At 48.6% G+C, this 23811-nt stretch overlaps 1 long non-coding RNA gene across 1 annotated transcript; it reads left to right on the forward strand.

The window, feature by feature from the left end:
• Positions 1-1404: 1404 nt before the first annotated feature.
• Positions 1405-9609, forward strand: LOC120500141. The gene is made up of 3 exons (XR_005627035.1): positions 1405-1615; positions 2498-2579; positions 9481-9609. It is a non-coding gene; the product is annotated as an uncharacterized LOC120500141 (long non-coding RNA).
• The last annotated feature ends 14202 nt before the right edge of the window (positions 9610-23811 follow it).

The following is a 23811-nucleotide window of genomic DNA, read 5'->3' on the forward strand; positions in this document are numbered from 1 at the left end:
AAGGGGCGCCAGAGAAGGTTTCCCCGTTTTCCATCCCCCATGCCACCCACCAGCCCTCTGCCCCCACCACCTATGGGATAACAACCTCTGCAAGGATTATCCAGGACTCATTTCTTGCAAAATCCTGCTGATGGCTCTCCGTGAGCTGGGAATGACCACAGAATTTGGAAAACGCTGCTGGTTTTGGGATGCAGCTTGAGCCAGCCCGGCCTGGGCTGCATTCCCAAGCCCTCTGCTCCAGGCTGTGCTGGAAAACACAGCGTGTTGGACACCAATGGGACTGGGATGCCACTGACATCGTGTTTAATGGGGGAGAACATCCCTCCTCCTTTGGCGCCCCTGAGGGAGAGAATATCCCCCTTTGGTGCCCCTGAGGGAGAGTCCTGGGCTGGAGCTCTCACCCGGAGTTCCTCTCAGCCCTTGCATGTTAAAGGGACTTTTCCCTCCCTTTTTACACTCATGGATCTGCTCTTCCAGGCCCAGAAGATCACAGGCAGCAGGAGCCAGCATTTCTGCTCTGGAGAGGAGCCCATGGATGTTAGTGATGCCTCTGGTGAACATGGACATACAGGGGCCTCATGGACACAGGTGCAGGCCTTTGCTCCTGGGCATTCCTCAGGGATCATCCTTAGGGCTGAGAAAGGCCCTACTTCCCAGTCATGTGCTTCCTGAGGAAGGGCTTTGAGCCCTCCCATAGTGAATCCTGCAACTCTAGAGCCAACCTCATCATCCAGACCCTGCCATGGATGTTGTTCCTCCATCTCATCCTTCCTCTGGCTCTTGGGTCCACAAGAAATCCTTCAAGGAATCTTGTGGATGGATCCTTGAGATGAGTCCACAAGAAAACCCTCAAGGAATCTTGTGGATCCTTGAGATTGGATCCACAAGAAATCCCTCAAGGAATCTTGTGGATCCCTGAGATTTGATTCCTGAGGGTTTTGTGACCCCATCTTTCCCTCAGCGCAACAGAAACCCACACTGAGGACTTTCATCCTTGTCTTTCCTATCCTTACCTCTGGAATACCTCTGAGCCTCCACACAGGACGATTTCTGGGCAGAGGACTCTGAGGGATGTGCTCCTCACCACCGTTCCCTTTCTCCCTCCTGCCCCTGAAGCATTGATTCCTTATGGACACCAGATGAGGACACCAAGTCCCAGGAGCACCTGGCTGAAGCCACAGAGCAATCAGCTGGGAATGAGTCATGCTAGCAGCCCAATCCCAGGAATCCTGGCCAGATCCTTCTGCACAAGACAGAAATAGATTGTAATTGACAGATGACAGGCTCTGGCCAAGTCCTGGTGCTTCAGAGGGGGGATGCAGGGATAAGGGCTATTATTGTCCCTGCTATTTTTTATTTGGGAAGTGCTCCTACTGCCTCAAGTGCTCTCGGGATTGCCGGCAAGAGCCTTCCTGTCCTTAGCACACAGGATTTCTGGGATCCAAGGGCGTGACTGGAGATGAGCTATGAGCTGTGGGATGGATGTGCTAACAACCTTTGGCAGGAAGGAGAAGACTGGACCAGCACTTCATCTTGGCCGGAGACATTCCAGGAGCGGCTGCGAAGTGAGAGTTGGACAATGCAGCGGAAACTGGGGTGAAACATCTCACAAAGGGTAAATATTGGGAACATCTGCAGTGTCAGATGCAGGTCTCCAGGTGCACCTACCTGGAGGGCCAGGTAGGTGCAGCTGGAGCCTCCCTGGAAGGCAGGGAAAGCTGTCCCAGGCTGCAGGAATGTGAGCGGCTGGGGAAGGATGGGACAGCTCTTCCTGTGACCTTCTGCTCTGTGGTCATCAGGCGTGGGGAGCTGGGTGCTGCCCTCTAAATCCCTGCTCTGGAAGTTGTGTTGTCTGGCAGGAATCTGGGCTTCCCGCTGCCGAAAACATGGAAAATATGACCCCAGCACAATCTAAAAATGAACAACGCAGGAGATATTTTTAGGAATCGCATAATCTGGGTTTTCACCCAAGTCTTGGGTTTGGAGAGAGTCTCCATGGGGAGGAGGACAGATAAGGGGCCTTCCCAGCTCCTGGGATGAGCCCTGGTACCTTCTGGCTCCTCAGCAGTGGTGGTAACATGTCTAGACACTCTGGGAAGCATTCAATCAGGACAAGGAGGAATGGGTCCCGCTGTTAGGAACAATGCAAGAGGAACAAAACAGCCCCATTTTATTCCCTGCAGCTGTCTTTTTAAAGGACTATTAGGTCATTGAAAGTTTTAGTTACAGCAAAAAATAACTCAAAAAAAACCCTAAAAAAAAAAAAAACACCAAAAAACCCAGAAAAAAATTGGAAATGAAGCTGTATATATTTTTGGGAAATTGCTTTTTTTATTTTAATAGGTTTCCTTTTCAACTCTCTTCCAGCTGATTTTTTTTTCCTTCTTTGAGCCCTATGATTATTAATGGCTGTAGCACTAATGTGCTTGGAAAAGCTCATTGGAGACCACGTTTTTTGGATTATAAAATATCTGAAAGATATTTTTCTTTTCTTCAGCCAACTATCGCCCGGCTTTCCCAAGCACACATTATTCCATGCCACAGCATTGGATATATTGGAGCCCAACTTGGCTTTGAAGGTAAGTGGGAAAAGCCTGTTGCAATGGGGTAATTGCTCCTACCATGGAGCATTCCCAATGTCCATGTCTGGTCCTGGAGGACTCACTCCCACTCACGGAGGGTTTTCCGGTGTTACTAAACAACCCAAACTGGTTTGGTTTTTTTTTGTAATTTGCAAGTGGAATCCAGGAGTTCTGGAAAGAGCCGCGGACAGACATGGATGTGGTTTGTCTGTGTTGTGGTGGCAGAGATTTCCTGACTTTGCAGGAGCCCCGTGGGGTTCCCAGCACGGGCAGAGGGGTCAGCCAGGCCCTCCCGGCCGGAGGGACGCGGGGGCGGTTCCACACCACGGAGCTCCAACGAGGGAAGCCACAACCAACACAGACTCAAACCACCAGGGCAGAGATGGAGTGGTTGATGAACACCCAAATTAGACATCCTCTTGGAACCCTGGCTGCTGGGAATTTTAGACTTTGTGTGCTGACAGGCACTGACCCCCAAGAGAACACTGCATTTGACCTGAGGCATGGAGAAGGCTTCCAAAATTGAATAATAGAACTAAAATGATGGGTGTGGAGTTTGAATAGAAGTGTGTAATATCACACAGGGTGGGAAATTAGAGTTTAAGGTTTTAGAATATAGTAACATATATACAGCAAGATGGAGGTTTTAGGCTGGAGGCTGCTCCTTCTTCTTCACATTCTTCTCCATGGGTTTGGGTAGTTTTGGATAATTAAATAAAAAGTCCCCATTGCAGGCCACCAATTGTGGTTGGTTATTGGGTTAAAATTGAAAATAATTTAGGTGTCATTTCTTAACTGGACAGTTTATTCTTAAAAGGCCTTGTACAGAGATAGATTTTTAGTTTGTAGTTCATTGGAGTTGAGTGCTGTAGAACTCACGATTTGTGAGACTGTAACAGAGATAAGAGCTAACAAACATCTGAGTTCCAACAAGAAATTTCATCTCGCACATTTAATCACAACCCTGGCAAAAAGGAGTTAAGATGCCACAACATCCCTCTGCTTCCCTGGGGTTATATTCTAGCCCAGGAGTTCCTGCCTGGAATATCCAGCTCCAGCTCCATGCTCAGTGGAGGTGTTCCCTGTGGCATTCACATTCTCAGAAAAATCCCTTTGCCCAGGATTTTTCTCCTGGTAAGGTGAGAAGCCTCAGAGAAGAAGGAAAACAATTCTTATCTCGTTTGCTTCTCCTGTGTTGTGCTCATGTGGAATGTGTTTGGAGATTGTTCCATTGGATTCTGCTGTGAGTTGTTTTCATTCTTTGGCCAATCAGGGCCAAGCTGTGTCAGAACTCTGGAGAGAGTCACGAGTTTCCATTGTTATATTTTTAACCTTCTGTAAGTATCCTTTTTGTATTCTTTGGTATAGTATAGTATGGTATAGTATTCTTTAATATAATATAGTATTATAAAGTAATAAATTAGCCTTCTGAGAACATGGAGTCAGATGCATCATTTCTTCCTTCCACAAGGGTCCCGTGAATACAACAGTTCCCTGTGCCTCCAGACCAGGAGATTCACACCTGAGCACACTGCAGGTCAATGTTATCCAACAGCACTGCCTCAATTTTCATCAAAGAAAACTCAAACCACCCATGCTGGGACACCCTCTGTGCTAACAATGATCCAGAGGCAGATTCCCATTGTTACAGCTGTCAAGAGGAGATGCCCGGGAAATGAGCTCAATAAACAGAGAGAGAATGAACGAAGGCAGCTGTTTCCTGGCAGAGCTCGTGGTTTTTAGCAAGCTCCCATCTCGGAGCCAAACCCTGGGGAGCTGTGGATGTGCTGTGGCCTCTGCCAGTGCCTACCTGAGTGTCTCCTCCTATGTCAGTGCGCCAGCCTGCTGCCAGTGGAGGAGGGGATGTGGATTTCCCAGTCTCAGCAGCTGTGGCCAGACCATGCCTCCCAGGTGGCCTCCTGGTCCTTCAGAGTGCGACAATCAGCACCTGCACGTGCCCAAGGGTCTGTGGGAACAGCATTCCAGGAACTGCTCTCATGGTCCTGCTCAAGCAAAGGGAACCAGGAGTTCCCCTGTTTGATCTCCAGCTCTGCCACTTGCAATTTATCATCACCCCTCAACTTGACAGAGTGAGAATTCCATAGGGATTTTGATGCAAAACAGTGAAATCAAAGTTTTCTTCCCAAATTAAAAGCGGAATTTTCAGCTTTGTACTAAGACTGCTCCTGTTTAAAATGCTGAAAGCATGGTGGATGAGCAGAAACAGCAATATCAGAGTGTTTGGAGTGTTGTTCTCTTCCATAAATCTATTTAGCACCCATCAGCTTCCTCTTGGAAGGAGATTGGAGAAGTCTGGGAGTCCTTCACAAGGAGAGGAAGGGGACAGAGCAGCAGTGGTTGGTGATTCCTTGACTTTCTGATGACCCTTTCTCACAGTGGACAGATCCAAGGACAAGGTAATCCCCCCCCAGCTCCACACAGACACCAAATCCATGGCACTGAAACCTATGGAGAGCAGGGATAGGCAGACCTAGGGAATAAGTGCAGGTTCATCTCCCAGGGGTTTCCCATAATGACTGTTTAACCAATATTTCCCGTCTATCTCCCATTTTCTCGTGACCCTGCTAAGTTCAGCCCTCCACTAAAAATAACCTCTGTCTTTTATTGCTGGGAAAGGATCCCAGCCTTCACAGAAACAAGGTTTCTAATCTTCACAGAGGCAGATGCTGGAATACCCCAAAAGCTCAGAAACTGGCAGGAAAAATTAATGAGACTTTCCCACTTATTGTTTAAAAAAAGTCTCCTGTGAGTTTATAGCAGCTGCAGATCCAGAGGCCTTTTTCACTCTCCAAATAAATTGTATTTTCCATGGCTTTGGGTTGGCTGTGCTGTGGTATGAACTTCAGGAACCGGAATTGATGAGATCTTTAGCAGATATATCCAAAAGAAGTGGGCAGAGACCCCAGCCCTGCTCCATGTGCTCTGGTTTGGGTTGTTTAAAACACACAAATCTCCTGAGTTCCATGTTAAAGCACAGGAATGGAGCTGTGGCTTCTCCCAGAGCTGCCCCTCATGAGCTCCTCAGCCTGCAGACATCATTAGGAGAGGGCAATTAGCATCCTGCTGCCCAGGGGAGAAGTGGAAGCTATCCAGGCCTTGGCAACCAGTTCCTGGGATTTCTTATAGGATCTCTGGCACAGCAAATCCTCAGCCAGAACACCCCTGGAAAGGCTCAGAACAAAGCAGCCCTTTTCCAGAATTGGGAATTTGGGGAGGCCTTTCATCCATCGAGGTCTCCCCTTCCTCCACAACTTGGTGTGTTTTGTCAGTGGGGGAAAAAAAGGGAATACCACCAAATTCCAGCTGCAGAGCAAGGACACAGCACGACAGCTTGGGGTCAGTCCTTGGTTTTACTGGGAAATTCCAGGAGGGAAATCCCAACTATTTCCCAACTATTGAGAATGACTGGTGGTGACTGTTGCACAGGGCATGAGGCCAGACAGGCTGTGGGGTCAGAGGTCTTCAAAAGTGTTTCCTTGGACTTCTGCTTCCAAGGCCAGCAAGACTGGGGTAACTCCACCCTTTGGAAGAACATTTTGGGAATAGTCTTTTCCCTCGGATGTTTAAGGGAGGAAGAAGCCAGAAGGAACCAGGAACAGAAAGGATCAGTCCATGAGGAGCATGGGAAAAGCCAAGGGTGGAACTGGGTCTTGCCAAACCTCATCCCAGATATTTAACAGCAAACCTCTTCTTCCACTCATCATTCCAGCTCCTGGAACTGCCAGGTTTCCTTCCTTCCTTCCTTCCTTCCTTCCTTCCTTCCTTCCTTCCTTCCTTCCTTCCTTCCTTCCTGGAGTCCTTCCTTCCTGGAGTCCTTCCTTCCTGGAGTCCTTCCTGGAGTCCTTCTTTCCTTCCTGGAGTCCTTCCTTCCTGGAGTCCTTCCTTCCCACAGAGAGGTTAACAGGGAGAAGCTATTTTTAGGGCTGAAGGAGTTGGATCATCCTCTGTTATGGCAACGGATCCTGTTATTCCTTGTTTCCCCTGGTCTTTTGAATGCATCAGAGTCATCGGGGCTCCCATCCAGCTCACAGTAAACACACCAAAACCTCTGGATTTGGGGAATTCTTTGTTGCACGACTGCTAGGAACATTACAGGAAGAGAGGAAAGGCCCATCAAGGAGTCAGAAGGAAGGAGGGGAACTCCAGCCTGAGGAGAAACCTCTGGAGAAGCCACACCTGAGACCTGGAGCGGGGAGGGCAGAGCAGATGTCATCTGGAGGTTCCTTCCAGCCCGTGGGCTGAACATCAGGACCTAACAGCTCACCCAGCCCGGAGTGTGGGGCTCCAAAACGATGAAATGCTGCCTGGTTTGGGTCCAGAGCAATAAATCTTCCCTCACAGAGGTTACTCTGCACTTGGAGCAGGTTTGCAGGAGCGTTTGCCAAGGTTCAGACAAGAGCAAATGCTCAAACCAGGTTTGCTGTGTCTTTGGGGGGTTTATTGCAGAGTCCATGAGCGTGGACAGGACATCTCCCACCTGCTGTGGGACAGCAATTCCTGCATTTCTCCCAGAAAATTCATGAAGTAAAAAATCCAGGGGAGATGCATATCTGCAGTTCCTTCTCTGACACCCATGCCAGCACAGAAGCTCTGTGAATGCACACAGAAAGAATATCAGGGATCCTCCTGCAGGAAAATCATATTTTCCACTCTGCAATTGCACTGAACCTTGCAGGAGCTGCAGAAGTGGCCAGAGATCCTGGATGAAACAAGGCCACATTCCCCAGTCTGTCCCAGTAAAACCTCATGACTCCCTATTTTGTTATTTTATTTTGCTTTAGCCAGCATCATTTGTAGCATTTGGACTGAAAAAAAAAAATAAAAAAATCCCAAAATCCCAGGAGAATGCTGCTTTTGATAACAGATTGGGTTTCAGCACTTTTAGGATAAGGTAATACCATTTCAAAACACAGCAGTTTAGGGGGTTTTTCCTGAGAAATGTGAACAGAAAAACAAGACAACCTGCTCTGTTTGATCTGTGCTTTAAATTTTACTGAGGAAAACAGAACCATTCTGGAGAAAGCAACCAGAGAAATTTGGAGGGAGCTGGCCAACAAACAGGAAAAAAAAAAACAACCAGTAGTGATCACTGAGCTCTTCAGCATGAAAACATCAGCAACTGATGGCTCAACCCAGCTCTTCTTTGTCTTTCTATCTCAGCCACAGACTTCAGCTGGAGGGAAGGAAGGCTGGGACAACTTGAAATTCCAAATGAGGCTCCAGGACACTTGTTGAGTAAAAAACCCCAATATTTTCTATAGATATGTTTGAACTGATGTGACATAAAGATGATTTGAAATGCTGGAAACCTGAAAAGGAGCAGAAACTATTGCAAAATACTTATTTTCAGGTCTTTGTGTTAAATCAATTACCCTGTGTGCTTTGCTGAAGGCTGGCAGCAGGGAGGGGCTCGGGACAAGGATCTCCAGAGAGTTTCTCTTTTTCTCATTCTCCTTCCTGTAGCTCTGGAGAGGAACTATGGATTATCAGGGCTGCTCTCAACCTCCCTGTTCTTTGGAATGTGCAGCCATGCCCTTGGATCAACTCCATTCCCATGGGCCTGGCCAGCACAAAAGTTGCTCTTTGCCTCGTGGGCATGGAGGTCCCCCCAAGAGCAGATCCACAATAAAGGAGAAGAGATGGAGCTGCACTTTCCCTAAGCAAAGCTGAAGCATATTCTGAATGGATTTGAAACCCATCCAATCAAAAGAATGAAATATTCCCCCTATCAGCTTAAACTGACCAAAATGAAGTGTTTCATTTCAGGTTTGTCTCCCCTCAACCTACCAAAATAAAATAGGGAGAAGAAAAAAAGACATAAAAGAAGAACACTGTAAGTTTTCAGCACATTTCTTCCCCATGGGAAACAGCAACTCTGTGAAGTGGCAAGTTTCCTAGGAAAAATCTGTCTCATCAGCACTTCTCCACTGTGTACAATCTCCAAAAAGCCCATTGCTCTGATCTGGGGGCTTCCTGGGATTTATGGCTCTTGTATCTGTCCCTAAATCCAGCTCCCTGCTCAGAGGGTGTTTTCCAAAAAAAAACAGCATAGGGAGCAACATGATCGATGGACACCCTTGGGCATCATGAGGCTGAGATCTTGCCATGCCTAAACCAGGATTGGAGCAGATACTGAACCATCCCATCCCATCCCATCCCATCCCATCCCATCCCATCCCATCCCATCCCATCCCACCCTTGCATTTCTGCAAAACCCCTTGTATGTGCAGACATCCATCACAGGTGCATTTCTGTGAGTGAGTGTGTAAAATCCCATCATTTACAGCCAGGAAAAGCCCCCATTTTTATGGAATAGTGCTGCCTAGCAGGTGATATTCCATGAAGCGCTGGGATTTTCCCTACAGGCTGAGTGCTGAAGTGCAGCCCTCTGAGCCAAGCCAGGCGTGGCAGCTGCACAAGGGGGATCCCGGAAAAGAGGAGGAAAACCTGAGGTGTTTTCCTGTGTCCTGGCTGCCCAGTTCAGCTTGCAGCACCCCCTCAGTGCCTCTCCCATCCCTGCTGGGGCTGCAGAGCAGCGGGCAGTCATCAGCCCCGTGCTCTCTGCAGCGAGCTGAGAGGCAAAATCAGATTTTCAGGGTCTGTTTTCTGGGGGAATTGCTGAACTCCTTCACCAGCAGCTCCAAGGGGTGCTGCAGGGAAAGAAGCAGGGAGGAGGAGGAGGAGGTGAGAGAGGGAGTCAGTCAGCACTCACCCACCGAGGCATCTTTCCTCCCCCTGACAAAGGGAAACAACCCTGCCCAGGCCTTTCCCTGGTGCTCCAGCTTGCCAGGGGTTGTGCAATGGGATGTCAGGCAGGCTCGGGGAGCACAGAGTGCCAGCGGGGTGTAATGCAAGCCTCCTGTTTATTTCTGAGCAGGAACCCAAGCAGATCCAGCCGTGACCACTTGGGTAGCTGAATAAAATCCACCAGCTGAAAACCTCTTGCTGTTGTTTCTCCTCCTAAAGAACCTGGACAAAATGTTTTTAATAAAACACTCCTTCCTTCCTTTCGTTCTTTCCTTCATTTTTTTCCCTTCTTTTAATACATATATATATCAAAGTTCAAATAAATCTTTACCATAATCAGAAGAATGCAGAGAACTGTAAAAGTTTAGAAGGGGTCACTCGTGAGCGGCCCCGACTCCATAAAGTGCAGTTTGATGTCCTGTACTTTATGGCTGTACAAAGCCCAGCTCTTCTGCCCTGAGATTGGCTGTTAATGTTGTAATGATGTTTAACTGCTGACAAATGAATCACAGGTGGGAAGACAAGGACTCCTTAAGTAAAAAAACCTGTCACTTTTATTTGGTTGCTTTTTTGTTTTGTTGTTTCAGTGTTTCTCTTTAGTTCCCTCAAGCAAACAGATTGGGGAACATCCCAGCCTGTCAAGTAATATCTGTTTGTAAAAAACACCAAAAAAACACCACATCCCTTTGAAGCGTCCATCACACACTGGAGAGGGGTTTTCCTTCACTTGCAGCATGGCTTCTTTTTATTTTTTTGCCACTAATTACAGAATTTCTCATTAAAATAACAAGAAGCATGGCTGGCTGAGGTTCCAGCACGTGTTTTCACTTGGGGAAACCAATGGGAACCATATCCTTCCTTCCTTCCTTCCTTCCTTCCTTCCTTCCTTGAGTCCTTCCTGAGTCCTTCCTGGAGGCCTTCCCGGAGTCCTTCCTGGAGTCCTTACTTGAGTCCTTCCTGAGTCCTTCTTGGAGTCCTTCCTGGAGGCTTTCCTGGAGTCCTTCCTGGAGTCCTCCTTCCTTCCTTGAGTCCTTCCTGAGCCCTTCCTGGAGTCCTTTCTTCCTCCCTCCCCTGCCCCAGCACCACCAGGGCCAGGTGTGGGGAGAAGACCCTCTCCCAAAACCAAACCCACCTCACACCTGCCTTTTAAAATTCATCCCATTCCCCAGATTTTGGGGCTGTTTTTCAATTTCTTTGCCCTCTTAGGCCTTCCTCCCCTCCTCTTCCTCTCCCTCCATGTGTTTTTTTTTCCCATGGCAAAAGGAACTCACGCAGACCTGGGTATTTATAAACTCCCTCCAACGCCAGAGAGTCAGGAACAAGCACTTCCCTCCAGTTTGCAGGAACATTCAAAGTGCCCCGAAACATATTTTGGACATAACTCATCACTTTGAAGAGGCTTCCAAGCTTTTGTTCCTGTTTATTGACAGGAAGTTGTTTTTCATGGCTCCAGACCAGGAGGGGGGTGATGCAGGGTTTGCCAAGTGGGTTTGTTGTGCCCTGCAAATCCCAACCCCGCATTCCTGGCTCCCCCCAAAGACACCCACCACCCAACCCCTCTGGTCTTTGCCAAGTGGGATGAAAACACCACCGAGGCTTAAAAAGGGGGAAATTAGAGGCAGGATGGGTGTGGGCAGGTGAGAGGGGAGCAGGAAGCTCTGGTGCCCATCATGGCTCTGGAAGAAGAGGGGGGTTTTTGAGGCACTGCCTGGCCCTGGAGAGCGGGGGTGAGGAGCAAGCCTCCCGTTTCTCCTCCTGGAGAAGGGGCCAGCACAGGGAATTGTGACTCATGGGGAAGGGGGGAGTGGGAAAGGGAGCAGGGAAAAGGGAGCAGGGATGGGAGACGTGCCTGACTCCCCCTGTGGAGGCAGGACAGGGCTCTCCATGGCAGCCCTGGGGGCTCAGGGAGGGCCTGGGGGCTGCTGTCTGTGGAGGGGATGTCCAGGAGATGTCCAGGGAGGGGCCTGGGGGCTGCTGTCCATGGAGATGGGCCAGAGCTCTGCAGGGTGACCCTTTGAGGCTGGGCCAAAGGCTGGGGGAGGAACTGGGGGAACTGGGCAGCACCTGCTCCCTGCTGGGTATCAGGACAGGGACACAGAATGGAATTCTTGGGTGCAGGGACAATAATTGGTCTCTGTGGGTCCTTGTGGGTCCCTTCCATCTCTGGGTGTCCTTGGGTTTTATGAGAGAAGGTCAAACGTTTCTGGTTCCCATCTTAAGTCCCAGGTAACGCCTTCAGGGAATATCCTCTGCTGGCTTCAGCCCTTCTGAGCCTCCTCCAGCAGCAGCATCCTCTCCTGAGGGGCATCTCCTGCTCCAGGGGCTGGTCCTGCTGGGGACAGCCAGCAGAGAAACAGGACGAGGCCCTGGGGTGCCCAGCAGAGCCCAGGATGAGGATCTCAGCCAGCCACAGGGATCTGCCAGTGGAAGGAAGTTCCAGCCCCACTGGGCTTGGCCTCCTGGACACCTCCAAACCCACTCAGCAGCCCTGGCACAAATCCCTGGGGAAAAGGGAGGCTTTAAATCAGGCCACATTCACCTTTTCAATACTGACAGTGGGACTGGCTGTTATGGACTGAGTGCCTGAGGTTCCTGCACTGAAAGGAGCTCAGTGCAGCGCTGGGGGCACCTCTGGATTCCACTTAGTCCCAATAATTATTACTTCTTGGCTTGTTGCTACACCGTGTAGAGTAATGTTATTGCTTGGAATGCTCTGTTAACTCCCTTTTTACTGATACCATGTGTTCCCCTCCTTTCATCCCAGTAGTGTGTCAAGAGCTGTTTTCCTAAGGATGGTCAGGGGAATATGATTCTAATATTACTGGAGATGATATAAAAAGTTTTATAGACACTGCTCCACGTTTGAACTGGGAGCCCAGAGCTCAGCCACGAGGGCCTTAGTCAGGCATTTGAATTGCATGTTTTGGAAGGCCAGCGAGGTAAAAAGGCACTTGCTGGTTTACAGAGGACAGCCAGTTTGAAGGAGAAGATGTTAGACCTGCACTTAGAGAAGAACAGACCAAAAACCTCACAAAGCTGGGCTTACAAAATGCAACTTCAGGCATCATTTGTCTCCAGGAGCACAAATTAAAGCATCCTGGGAAATACACAAGGACACACTGCTTGCTGTGTTATTCCCAGGAGTGCAGCCACAAAGCTGTGGCTATTAATGTGACACTCACTGTCTTGCTGGCAGGGCTGGGGTAGGAGTGAGATGCCCCAAAACTCAAAACAGAAGCTCCAGAACCAAGGTGTGCTGATGATCACAAAGGATCTTTGCATTGTCTCTGGTTTGCCAACAAAAGCTGCTGGCAGAAGTGGGGGTTTGGGTTTTTTAGGAAGAGGTGTGCATGGTAAGGACTGGGAGGTGAGTCCTTGGCAGGAGAGCTGGGAATAGCTCTGGTGTGATATTCCCAGCTGTTAGGAAAATTAATCCACAAACACCAGAGGTTTGTGTCCAAAAAGGAGACAGAGAAGTCCTTTCACTTTGTATTCCCAGCTGTTAGGAAAATTAATTCACAAACACCAGAGGTTTGTGTCCAAAAAGGAGACAGAGGAGTCCTTTCACTTTATTCGAATAAAGGGAGAGGCCATGGGGCATTCCCCTGGGGTCTCTCCAATTTTTGGGGACGCAGCCTCCTTTTTATCCCAGTTTCCCAGCCTCATCGCCCTTCTCTCTTTCCCCATTGGCTGAGGTACTTGAGAGGTACAGACTTCCTGAAACCTTCTGCCTGATACCAGAGATTTCCCTCTAATGTAGAACCCTCCCTTTTAATTTTTAATTCTTACAAAATTTAGGGGGTTTTCTCCCCCATTGTTTCTTTCATCTTTCAATGTCCAGTTTCATTTATCAGCAAACCTAAAGCCTATTTGTAAAAGTAAATATATTTTTCCTTTCATCAATGAGTGGAATCCTTCCCATTGTTTCTTTTATCTCCCAGCAGACCCAGAGCTGGTTTAAACCTAAAGTCTATTTGTAAAAGTAAATATATATTTTCCTTTCATCAATCAGTGGAATCCTTCCCTTTGTTTCTTTTATCTCCCAGCAGACCCACAGCTGGTATGTAAAGACAAACCCCTCATTCCCCTCACAGCCAAGGTGCTGAGCACAGGACCAGGAGCTCTCAGGAGGAGCAGACCCAGGCACTGCACACTCCCAGCTCTGGGCGAGCAGAGCAGAGCTGGGCTGCTGAAATGCTCTCCAGGGAGCAGGCCACAGGGATTTGTTTGTTCCACTGGTTCCTCTGCCTCACACCAGCACTTCCAGGGCTGTTTCAGCCTCAGCTCTGCACCTGGAGTCTGTGGCTCATCCACCACTTCAGCTCCTGCGAGTAAACAGCACCTCCAGCTCTGCTGCATAAAGATTTCTGTGTATACCAAAAACCTGTTTTCCTATTAAGGCACCTCTTTATATGTTTTACAGCAGAGCAGGCCCAGTGTGCAGCAGGAAGGCAGAGCAGCAGCAGGCAGGGTTTCCCAGCCCTGCTGAGCTTTTATGAGCACTTCCATAATGGCATTTCCAACACTTGGGCCGTGGCCGCAGTGACAGCTGACGCCTCATCCATCATAACCTGCTCTCTGCTCAGGAAAGCTGCTTTATTTACTGCAGGTGATGGCCCTGCACGGGACAAACACGCCTGGAAATTCCAAGGCTTTTGTCTCGGCAGCAGGCGGGATCCCAGTGCCTGACACCCTGCTCATCCCTGGGGCTGTGTTCTCCTCATTTGCTTCCTGGTGCTGCCTTGAAATAGAATGGAATGAAGTGGTTTGGGTTGGAAAGGATCTTAAATACCATCTGCCATGGGCAGGGACACCTTTCACCATCCCAGGTTCCTCCAAGCGCCAATGTCCAGCCTGGCCTTGGGCACTGCCAGGGATCCAGGGGCAGCCACAGCTGCTCTGGGCACCCTGTGCCAGCCCTGCCCACCCTCACAGGGAACAATTCCCTGTTCCCAATATCCCATCCATCCCTGCCCTCTATCAGTTAAAAACCATTCCCCCATTCTGCCTCTCCATGCCTTGTCCCCAGTCCCTCTCCAGCTCTCCTGGAGCCCTTCAGGCCCTGGAAGGGGCTCTGAGGTGTCCCTGGAGCCTTCTCCTCTCCAGGTGAGCACCCCCAGCTCTCCCAGCCTGGCTCCAGAGCAGAGGGGCTCCAGCCCTTGGATCAACACCTTCTACTGGCATGGTTGCTGGAGTTCCAGAGCTTTCCTTGGCGTCTTTGGCATCCCTGTGTCATTTTTTGTGGGTAAGAAGCAAAGATTTCCTCCTAACCAAAGGGAGCTGGAATTTTCCTGTAAGCACAATTTTCTCACGTGGGGACTGCAGAGGGGGAGCCGAGGTGGCAGCTGGAAGGAGAAAACTGGGAGGTGAACAGCAGATGACCAGGAGGGAGATGAGGTGAGAAGCTCCTTGCTCAGGCATCCTTGGGACAAAAAGAAATGTGTGACACCAAATCTGCCAATTCCCACTTGCAAAACAATGAAGATATCTCTACTCACCAGCTTACCTGCTCTCCTCACCTTAAAAATGATGGAAGGAAATCTTTGGGGCTGTAGGCCAAGCTGGGGTGAGCAGACCTTTGGTGAAATATTTGCCAGGGGGAGTTTATTTGTTCTCAGTTTCAGCCAAGAAATAGAATGGAATTCCACAAAGAATAGCCAGGCTCCAAGCAGGACAAACAACTGTCCTGGAGGTCTCCCAAAGACCCAACAGTCCAGCACTGAGCAGAACTGCCCAGACCAGACCTCAGTGTCCCAAATCCCTGCTTTCCACACTCACATCTGAGCAATGGTCTCTCACTTCCATACAGGGACTGGGAAATGTCTGGACTGGGAAAGGTCACTCCTGTGCACCCAAACCTGAGTATCTCCTCATTTCCTCTGAGGCTTTATGACCAAGCTGAGGACACTCAAACCTTTGAAAAGGTTTGAGGACCTGGCAAAAATTTCTGCCCACATCTTGCAGTCTGGCCAGATCTACCCATTTCCACCTTGAAAAGAATTCACTGTGGGAAGAGGTTCCCTTTGCTTCACCCCAGGTCATGGAGAGCCCATTGGAAATGAAACCTTGGATTTGCAATCCATCCATCCAGCCTCTGGAGGTGACCTGAAGGATCCCTTGCCATGGGCAAGCCCTGCTGCAGGTCTGGCCAGCACAGCTCCCTTCCATTTCACATCCTGGGATCCCTGCTGGGATTTCATGGCACGGGATCTTTCCTTGGGCCTCACTTAACTCCTCAAAGGTGTGATTTCCTTCCAGAGCTTCCCTGAATCATCACTGGGCAGGCCCTGGTTCTGCTTTCAGGCTGTTTTCCCTTGCATTCTCTGCTTCCCTGTTGCTGGAGCTCTTTTCCCATCTGCAAAATCCAGGTAATGCTCCAAAACTCCAAAATCCAGGTAATGCTGCAAAACTCCTTCACAATTGCCTGCGTTTCCTCAAAGAGGAGCCCCAGGCATTCCTCTTCCACAGGAGGGGTTCAGAACCTGCTGCTCCACACTTTATAAACATCAGTTCAAGAGGCTGAAGCCAGCCCAGTGTTAAGCACAGTCTTGCTGCAAGGTTCCAGCTCCTGCTCTCCCTCCCATCCCACAGGGAAACGGGATTCAGTGGGAATGGTTGGCACATGAGCCACTGCTGCTTCATGGGGGAAAAAGGAAAAATAATCTGCCTGTTTGCCCACAGCCAGCCCTGCAGGGAGAGCTGGGGAGTTCTGCAGGGATCTGGGATGCACACAGGGATCTGGGATGTGTGCAGGGATCTGGAATCCACACAAGAATGCACACAGGGATCAGGGATGCAGGGATCAGGGATGCACACAGGGATGGGATGCAGGGATCTGGGATGCACACAGGAATGCACACAGGGATCAGGGATGCACACAGGGATCAGGGATGCAGGGATCTGGGATGCACACAGCACGTGCAGCAGGCACAGGAGCAAGGAAATGCTGGAAAAGATTGCTCTGCTGTGTTTATTTTTTAGGCAAAATCCTGACCTGGAGATCATCAGCATTGCTGCAGCATGAGGAGGATTTTCCTATTTTTCCTGTTGGGATGGACATGCAAATTCTGAGGCTGAAACTGGGATTTTATGCTTCTGAAGGCTTGGGACTTCTTTTAGGGAATCAAACTACATCCAGTCCCTCCAGAGATGAATAATGAGGCCAAATGCTTTCATTTCTTTGTAATGAGTGCAAGGACAAAATGACACTGTGCTTCAGAACTGTGCATTGAAAGAATAAATTGGGTTTTTTTGTTCTTCTCAGGTGCAGCCATGAGAAGCTGACGGGGGTGGGGGGAGCATCCTCATGTTGATCTGGTAAAAACATCATCTCAGTCCAATCTGTTGCAGCAAACAGGCCAGGGAGATGAAGGAAACCACATTAAAAACATGATGAAAGTTGCCTCGAGGCTCCTTATGTCACACTTGGGCTCTGGGCACTTGGGATTTTTTATTTCTTCCCTTTTTCTTCCTTTAATAAACCCAAACTTGGCATTCTTGACACACACACACAGGGGTGCAAGCCAAGGGGACATCAAAAGCTCACAGACAAGAGGGATTTGGGTTCCTTGGCTCCCATTGGAATTTCTGAGGCCTTTCAGCAGATGACCAGCCTCCTCGGGTGGAGAAAAAGAAATTTTCATTCTAAATAAGCAGATAAACATTGGTCTAGACCAATCTGGGTAATTTCTGTTGACCCCAGAGTCGCTTGGCATCACCTGGTGGCTCCTAAAAGGAGTTCAAAGAGAGGAAAGGGATGATCCTGTGAATCCTATGGGTATGAGAAAGAGGCAAACCCCCCAAAATTCATTATTTGTACCCACTTGTGAGCTCCCTGCAGCAAGCAAAAAGCTAAATAAAACTCACACATGGTTTATTTTTGGATTATTCCCTCCCACCTCCACTCCAGGCCCCTCCCAAACTGATTTTTGGGGCAATTGTTTCCTTCCCTGACCTAAGCCACCAAACACCCCCAGCCCTGCAGCTCCCTCCTGCTCCTGCCATCCCGCAGGTGGAACTGCTGTGGAAGAGAGGAAGAGGAAGGAGAGGGAGGAAGGAAGCAGGGCAGAAAGCAAGGGGGGAAAAGTGGAGGCTGCACATCTGCTGTGTGACTAATGCAGGCTGTGGCACACCCGTACGGGTCCCTTTTTATTGCTAACATTCCTCCTCAGGCAGAAACACTTTTTTACCACCCCCCCTTCCCTTCCCCTCCCGGCTTCAGATGTCCCAGAGGAATGTTTAAGCGATTATGGAATCCCAGAGGAGTTTGCTGCTTCCCTTTTTAATTTGTTCCATGCTAGTTGCTGGCTTTTTAGAGCAGTGCCCAGCTCGCTCTCTCCTCAGAGTCGAGCCCAGGGCTCCTTGTTCCGGCTCTGGCACGGAATTCCTCCTGACTTTGTTCCCCAAGTCCCTGCGGGTTTATAGTGGGGCTGCAATAATTTACTCGACGCTGAAATCGGTGATTACCTGCTCTGATTTCTGAGCTTATGTTTAAATAGAAAATGCTAAAAATACTGACTTAAGCCAATCAAGAAAAGCAAAAAGAAAGGCATGGTAGGCCCTTTTTCACTTGGCTGGCGTTCACAGGCGAGCTGTGATCCTGCAAGCCGGTTGAAATGCCTGGTGTTATCCAGCTCCAGGCACAGGCTGAGGTCTGGAAAAAACTCCCTTTGTGTCCCCCAAAATGGGTCAAAATCCCAAAATGGGTTCCCCCAAAATCAGCTGGGGCTGCAGAAGCTCTGCATGGTTTTAAAACTCCTCAGCCCTCTCTGCCCTCTGACCAAGGTGAGGCGGTGGTGGCAGACACCCAGGGAATGGCTCAAGGTGGCCTAGGAAGTGCATGGCAGGAAAATAATTAGAATATATTCTTCTCAAAAATCAGCACTGCAGCTCCTGGCCTTTCATTTTTTATTTACTTTTTTTTTTTTTTGGGTGTTGGTTTGGTTTTTATTTTGGTGTGGGTATTTGTTTGTTTGTTTGTTTTCTTGTTTTGGTGGTTTTTGGTTGGGGTTTTTTTGGTTGGTTGGTTTTGGTGGTTTTGTTTTTGTTTTTGTTTTTGTTTTTGTTTTTGTTTTTGTTTTTGTTTTTGTTGTTGTTGTTGTTCCCATCATGAGCATAGCACAAGCTGAGTCTGCCTGTAATCCCTTTTTCTGGAATCATCCCACTGGCTTTCTGGATGTCCCTTAGCAACAGCTGCTTCCAAACCAAAGGCAGGGAAGCCTCAGACCCAGAGCAGCCACAAGATGACTGGGAAAATGAAATTTATAAAACCCAAAGGTGTTTAAGATGATTTTTCTGAGAAGACCAGAAGGAGATGTCCAAAGAGCTTGGAACGGATGAGACAGCTTGAAGCATCCCTCATTAATTAGGAGAAGGTGAGAAAATCCTGGCCAATTTTGTCCTTAACAGCATCACTTAACATCCTTAATCCAACTATTTTGTCAAATCAGGTGCTGTTTCTTGGTGAACAATTTCCTTGCCAGTTTTGCATCCAAATGCCTTGGATCCCCCTCCAGGGATGGGGACTCCACCACTTCCCTGGGCAGTTAATTTCCTGGGAGATCTCAAAGAAGCTTCCCTGCAGTTTTGGCACAATATATACTCAAAAAGTCAACTCTCCCTGGAGGTTTGTCAGTTTCTTTTAACACACAGAGAAAAACAGGAGTTTCCCTGGCAAAACAGATGCTGATCTCAGAAGTCTTGGTTCATTGGGGCCTCAGATAGGCCCAGTGCACTGGAATGCACCCCTTGGACATTTGTGCATGGGACAGACACTGTTGTGTCCTGAACATCCTTTATTCAAGGAAATAACTACTTAAAATAAAGATGTTCAGTGCCCAAATAATGACATAGATTCTTAATTCTTGGGCTCCAGAAAGATTTGAGAAGCTGAGGTGAGTCCCTGACCCTGATAATCCCCTTTCAATCAAACCAGCTCCTTCAGCTCAGCTTGCAGGGGCTGTTTTGGGGTTTTGCTGGGCTTTTTTCCTGATTTCATTGCAATTCCACTGCTCCCCAGAACCAAAGGTATAATGCAGGAGTGGGCAATCCCCAGGAAATGAAATGAGCATCCCCCGGCTCTCCTGTGGACTGAGACAGCAGAAACCACCTTCCTTCACGGGCAGAATGAATTTCACATCCAATTCTCCTTCCCATTTCTGCGTGTGGTGCCCATGCTGTTTCAATTTCTGTGTGACAGAATGTTCTCCTGATAGGAACCAGGCCTGTGGCTGCTTTAGCACTCAGATATGGAAGCGCTGGCCCGCGAGTGCCATCCATCACGGCAGCAGAGAACCGTGGCACTCGCCGCAGCCTCGGGGAGGGGGGGAAACCACAACTCTTTCAAGATCCTCCACTTACTTTACAAGTTAAGCCTGTCAGTTTAGCACTAAATCTTACACTTGAAATGCTGAAATGAAAAAAGAAAACACCCCCCCGCCCAAAAAAAAAAAAAAAAAGCCAAACTGGATAAAAAAGCTTCCAAATTGGAAAGTCAAGGTGTTTTGAGGTGTTTGGGGCTTGTGAGGATTGATTTGTGGCACTTTCCTAGCCCTCTCTGCAGCCAGATCCATCCTGTTCTGGACCTTTGCTGGACCAAAGCACGGCAAGCATTGGACCAGGCTGCCCAAGGAATTGGTGGAATCACCATTCCTGGAATGAGGCACTCGGGGACATGGTTTAGTGGTGGGGGAATGGCTGGACTCGATGATTTTGGAGGGCTTTTCCATCCTAAAGTCCTACATTTCAGGGGGAAAGGTGGCTTGAGGAGGCTGCTGGAGAGATCTGGAGCAATCCTGGCGCAGAGAAAAAGAGGATCAAGCAGTGGCAAGGTCAAGGATATATTTACACTGCTTATCAGGAGGGAAACCACAGGATCTGTGCTTGAAAGGAGAGAGTAAAAAAATCTCATTCACAACATTTAATGAAAAACATTTTTCCCTCCTGCCCTGCCCCGCCCCGAGACAATTTTCACAGAAATATCAGTTTCCAATTACTTTTTTTCTTTTGTTGGTTTTATTGGGGGTTTATTGAAGAGCAGAGAAGTCCATTTTTCATGGAGAAAACAGCAAACCCCTGCTAAGCTTGGGGAAACAACAATCAAAATAAGAAGAGTGAAAGAAAAGAAAAGAAGGAGCTGTTTCCTGGGGAAGGACTAAAACCATCAGGCTGTGGTTTCTAACAGAGAATAAATCCGACTTATTTTATTACTCTTAGGGGTCTAATTGCCATTAGACCTTAATTGTCTCCTGGCTTGCTTTGCAAAGCACAGAAAGCACAGCCTGTGCTGGCCACTGGCTGCAGTCATCTGCTCTTTTGATATTCATGGGCGCGTTTCCCCCTTTCATCTTTATGTAAACGAGGAAGCAGAGGCTGCTGTGATCCTCCTGCACCTGACAGCTTCGAGGTCCACGCAGGGCTCCTGTGACCCACGGGGCTGTGGCTGGGGCTGTCTGAACCAGACTCAGCCTCCTGAGCCCTCCTTGTGTTTCTTCTGCCACCCCTTTTGTCCTGCTGCCACGTTCAGCAGGTGTTGCCCTTCCTTTCCCGAGCGGACCCTTTTGAAAAGACATCAAAAAGCTTTGTCAGGCACAAGGAAAGGGATATTTGTTTAGGCTGAATCCGCTCCCTAATTACCATCTGTGATCTTCCATCAACAACAAACAGAACTGGCCACGAGGGCTGTGTTTTTAAAAGCTGAATTGATCTGAGTGGAGTCTCAGAATCGTGGCCAGATGAAATTATTCTGCTCGTGTTCGAGCACAAGCTGGTTTCAGGGGAGCAGAAAGTGGCAGAGCAGAGCCCATGTGGCCAGCACCCTCCCTCTGGGTCATTTAAACTCAACAAGTGACCCCTCAGACTCCTGCCAGAATGGCTTGGGTTGGTAGAGACCCTAAAGATCAGCTCATTCCACCCCCTGCCTTGGGCAGGGGACACCTTCCACTCCTGTATTTACGGGGTTCCCAGACGAAGGAAGGAAATGATGAGTCTGACTCCATGTTCTTAGAAGGCTAATTTATTATTTTGTGATCTATATTATATTAAAGAATACTATACTAAACTACACTTAAGAATACAGAAAGGATAGAGAAAGGACACAGACAGAAGGCTAGAAAGATACTAAAGAAAAACTCATTACTCTTTCCAGACCGTCGACACAACTTGGCTGTGATTGGCCAATAAGTAAAAACAATTCATATGAAACCAATGAAACAATCACCTGTTGGTAAACAATGTCCAAACCACATTCCAAAGCAGCAAAACACAGGAGAAGCAAATGAGATAATTACTGTTTTCATTTTTCTCTGAGGCTTCTCAGCTTCCCAGGAGAAAATCCTGGTGAAGGGAATTTTGCCAGAAAATATGACGGTGACATTCCACTGTCCCAGGGTGCTCCAAGGCCCAATGTCCAACCTGGCCTTGGGCACGGCCAGGGATCCAGGGGCAGCCACAGCTTCTCTGGGCCTCACCCCCCTCACAGCAGAGAATTCCTTCCCAATATCTAAAGTTAACCTGTCCTCCTTTGGAGATCTCTCCAAACAAGGTGGGATCCAGAGCAGGACCCAGCAGCTCCCCAGGAAGATGCAGGTGGAAGCTCACCTTTCATTCACCATCCTCCTCTCCTCTTCCCTAGACAATCTGGACAAACACTATGGCAAAGATGGAGGGATTTTCCCCAAATTTCTGGGGTTTTTTGCTGAATTACCTTCCCCGGTCTCTGTGGGGTTGGGATTTTCATGCAGTGCCTGTGTGTCAGTCCAGCCCTCCCCGTGCTGTGAGCACATGTTCAGGCTGAAGGAGATCATTCTGGGGCTGTGGTTTAGCTTCCTAATGATGCATGAATGCTGGGGGCAATTTCTGTCTTTATTTTTATACATAGATGTCCTGTCTCCTCGGGTTTCTGCTGGTGTGAGGTTTAGCACATTCATTACTCTTGGTGTTCTAAGGGCAGGGAAAAAAAAAAATTATAAAATAATAATAATCATCAGACAGTTGGTGATTTTCCTTAATAGCATCCAGGGCATGGAAAGCAACTTCCTCTCCCCCAGAGCAACAGTGATTCAAAACATGAGGGCTGAAGGAGCAAAGTCCCAGCATTGCAGTGAGCAGAAGCAGTAGCAAAGCCAATAGCCCTGGGGGCTGAAGAGGCAGTGAAAGAAGTGAAAAAAGTGAAAAAATTAAAAAAGTAGTGAAAAAAGTAGTGAAAAAGTGAAAAAATGAAAGAAGTTTAAAAAGTGAAAAAAGGATCAGCTGTACTGATCTGTCCAAAATGTAGACAAAGTATTGATCTAGACAAGGGAGGTCTTGCAACAAGTCTGGAAGAGCAGGGACAATTCCATGCCTCAGCACATCAGGAATTAGCTCAAATTCTCAGCATTTCTGCCTGAAATGGATACAGGAGCCAGGATAAAATGTTCACCATTAGGAGGAGAATTCATTTTTTATCACAGTCACAGAATATCCCAAACTGGAAGAGACCCACCAAGCTCATTGAGCCAGCTCCCTGCTCCTCACAGGACTGCCTAAACCTAAACCACATGGCTGAGAGCACTGTCCAAGAGCTGCTCGAGCTCTCCCAGGCTTGGTGCTGTGACCACTTCCCTGGGGAGCCTCTTAGGGTGCCCAAACAGCCCCTGGGGAAAGAAAAAAAAAATCTTAAAAATCTAAAATCTTAGCTGGGATGGACATTGAATCCCAGACGGGTTTGGGTTGGAAGGGACCTTCAGGATCATTTAGTCCCACCCCCTGCCATGGCCAGGGACACCTTTCACTAGCCCAGGGTGCTCCAAGCCCTGTCCAACACGGCCTGGGACACTTCCAGGGATGGTGACTCCATCAGTTCCCTGGGAAGCCCATTCCAGTGAAGGGATCTCTTCTAACACCCAGCCTCACCCCTCGCCTCTCTCTCATGGCTGACCACATCCAGCTTCAACCCCGGCCCTGTGTGCCATGGGCAGTGAGCTGTGAGGTGAGGGCTCATCCTGGGGGGACAGGATGGATTTTAGCCAGGCTGTCGTGCTGCTGGGACGGGGGTCGGACAATCCCTTTGTGTCATTCCTAAAGGAACCTCAGCTTTCCTGATTGCATGACTCCATCCCGGTGCAGAAATCTCCACAATTTATGGGGATTTTCACGCAGCTGGCTCTGCTTTTTTCTTCTTTTATATTTATTTCACATTTTACAGGCATCACTTTGGGTTTTTTCAGCAAGCATCTCCCTCTCTCATCATGCATTGCTTTGGTTTTTTGGCAGCGTGGCCGAGTCATCGTGGGTGAAATGCTCCTCTCTGGAACAAAGATTGGGAAAGGAAATGTGCACATCCCACGATGGTCAAAGTCTCTGTAGCACATCTGGGGACATCCCTTTGCCAGGACTTCACCAGGTTTCTCACATGGGATGTACACTATGATGGCAACACCCCCTCCCCCTTCTCCCCCAGGCTTGACAGCAACATTTTGGGTTC

Source organism: Passer montanus, unplaced genomic scaffold, assembly GCF_014805655.1.
Source record: "Passer montanus isolate IOZ18808 unplaced genomic scaffold, ASM1480565v1 scaffold178, whole genome shotgun sequence".
Lineage (NCBI taxonomy): Eukaryota > Metazoa > Chordata > Aves > Passeriformes > Passeridae > Passer > Passer montanus.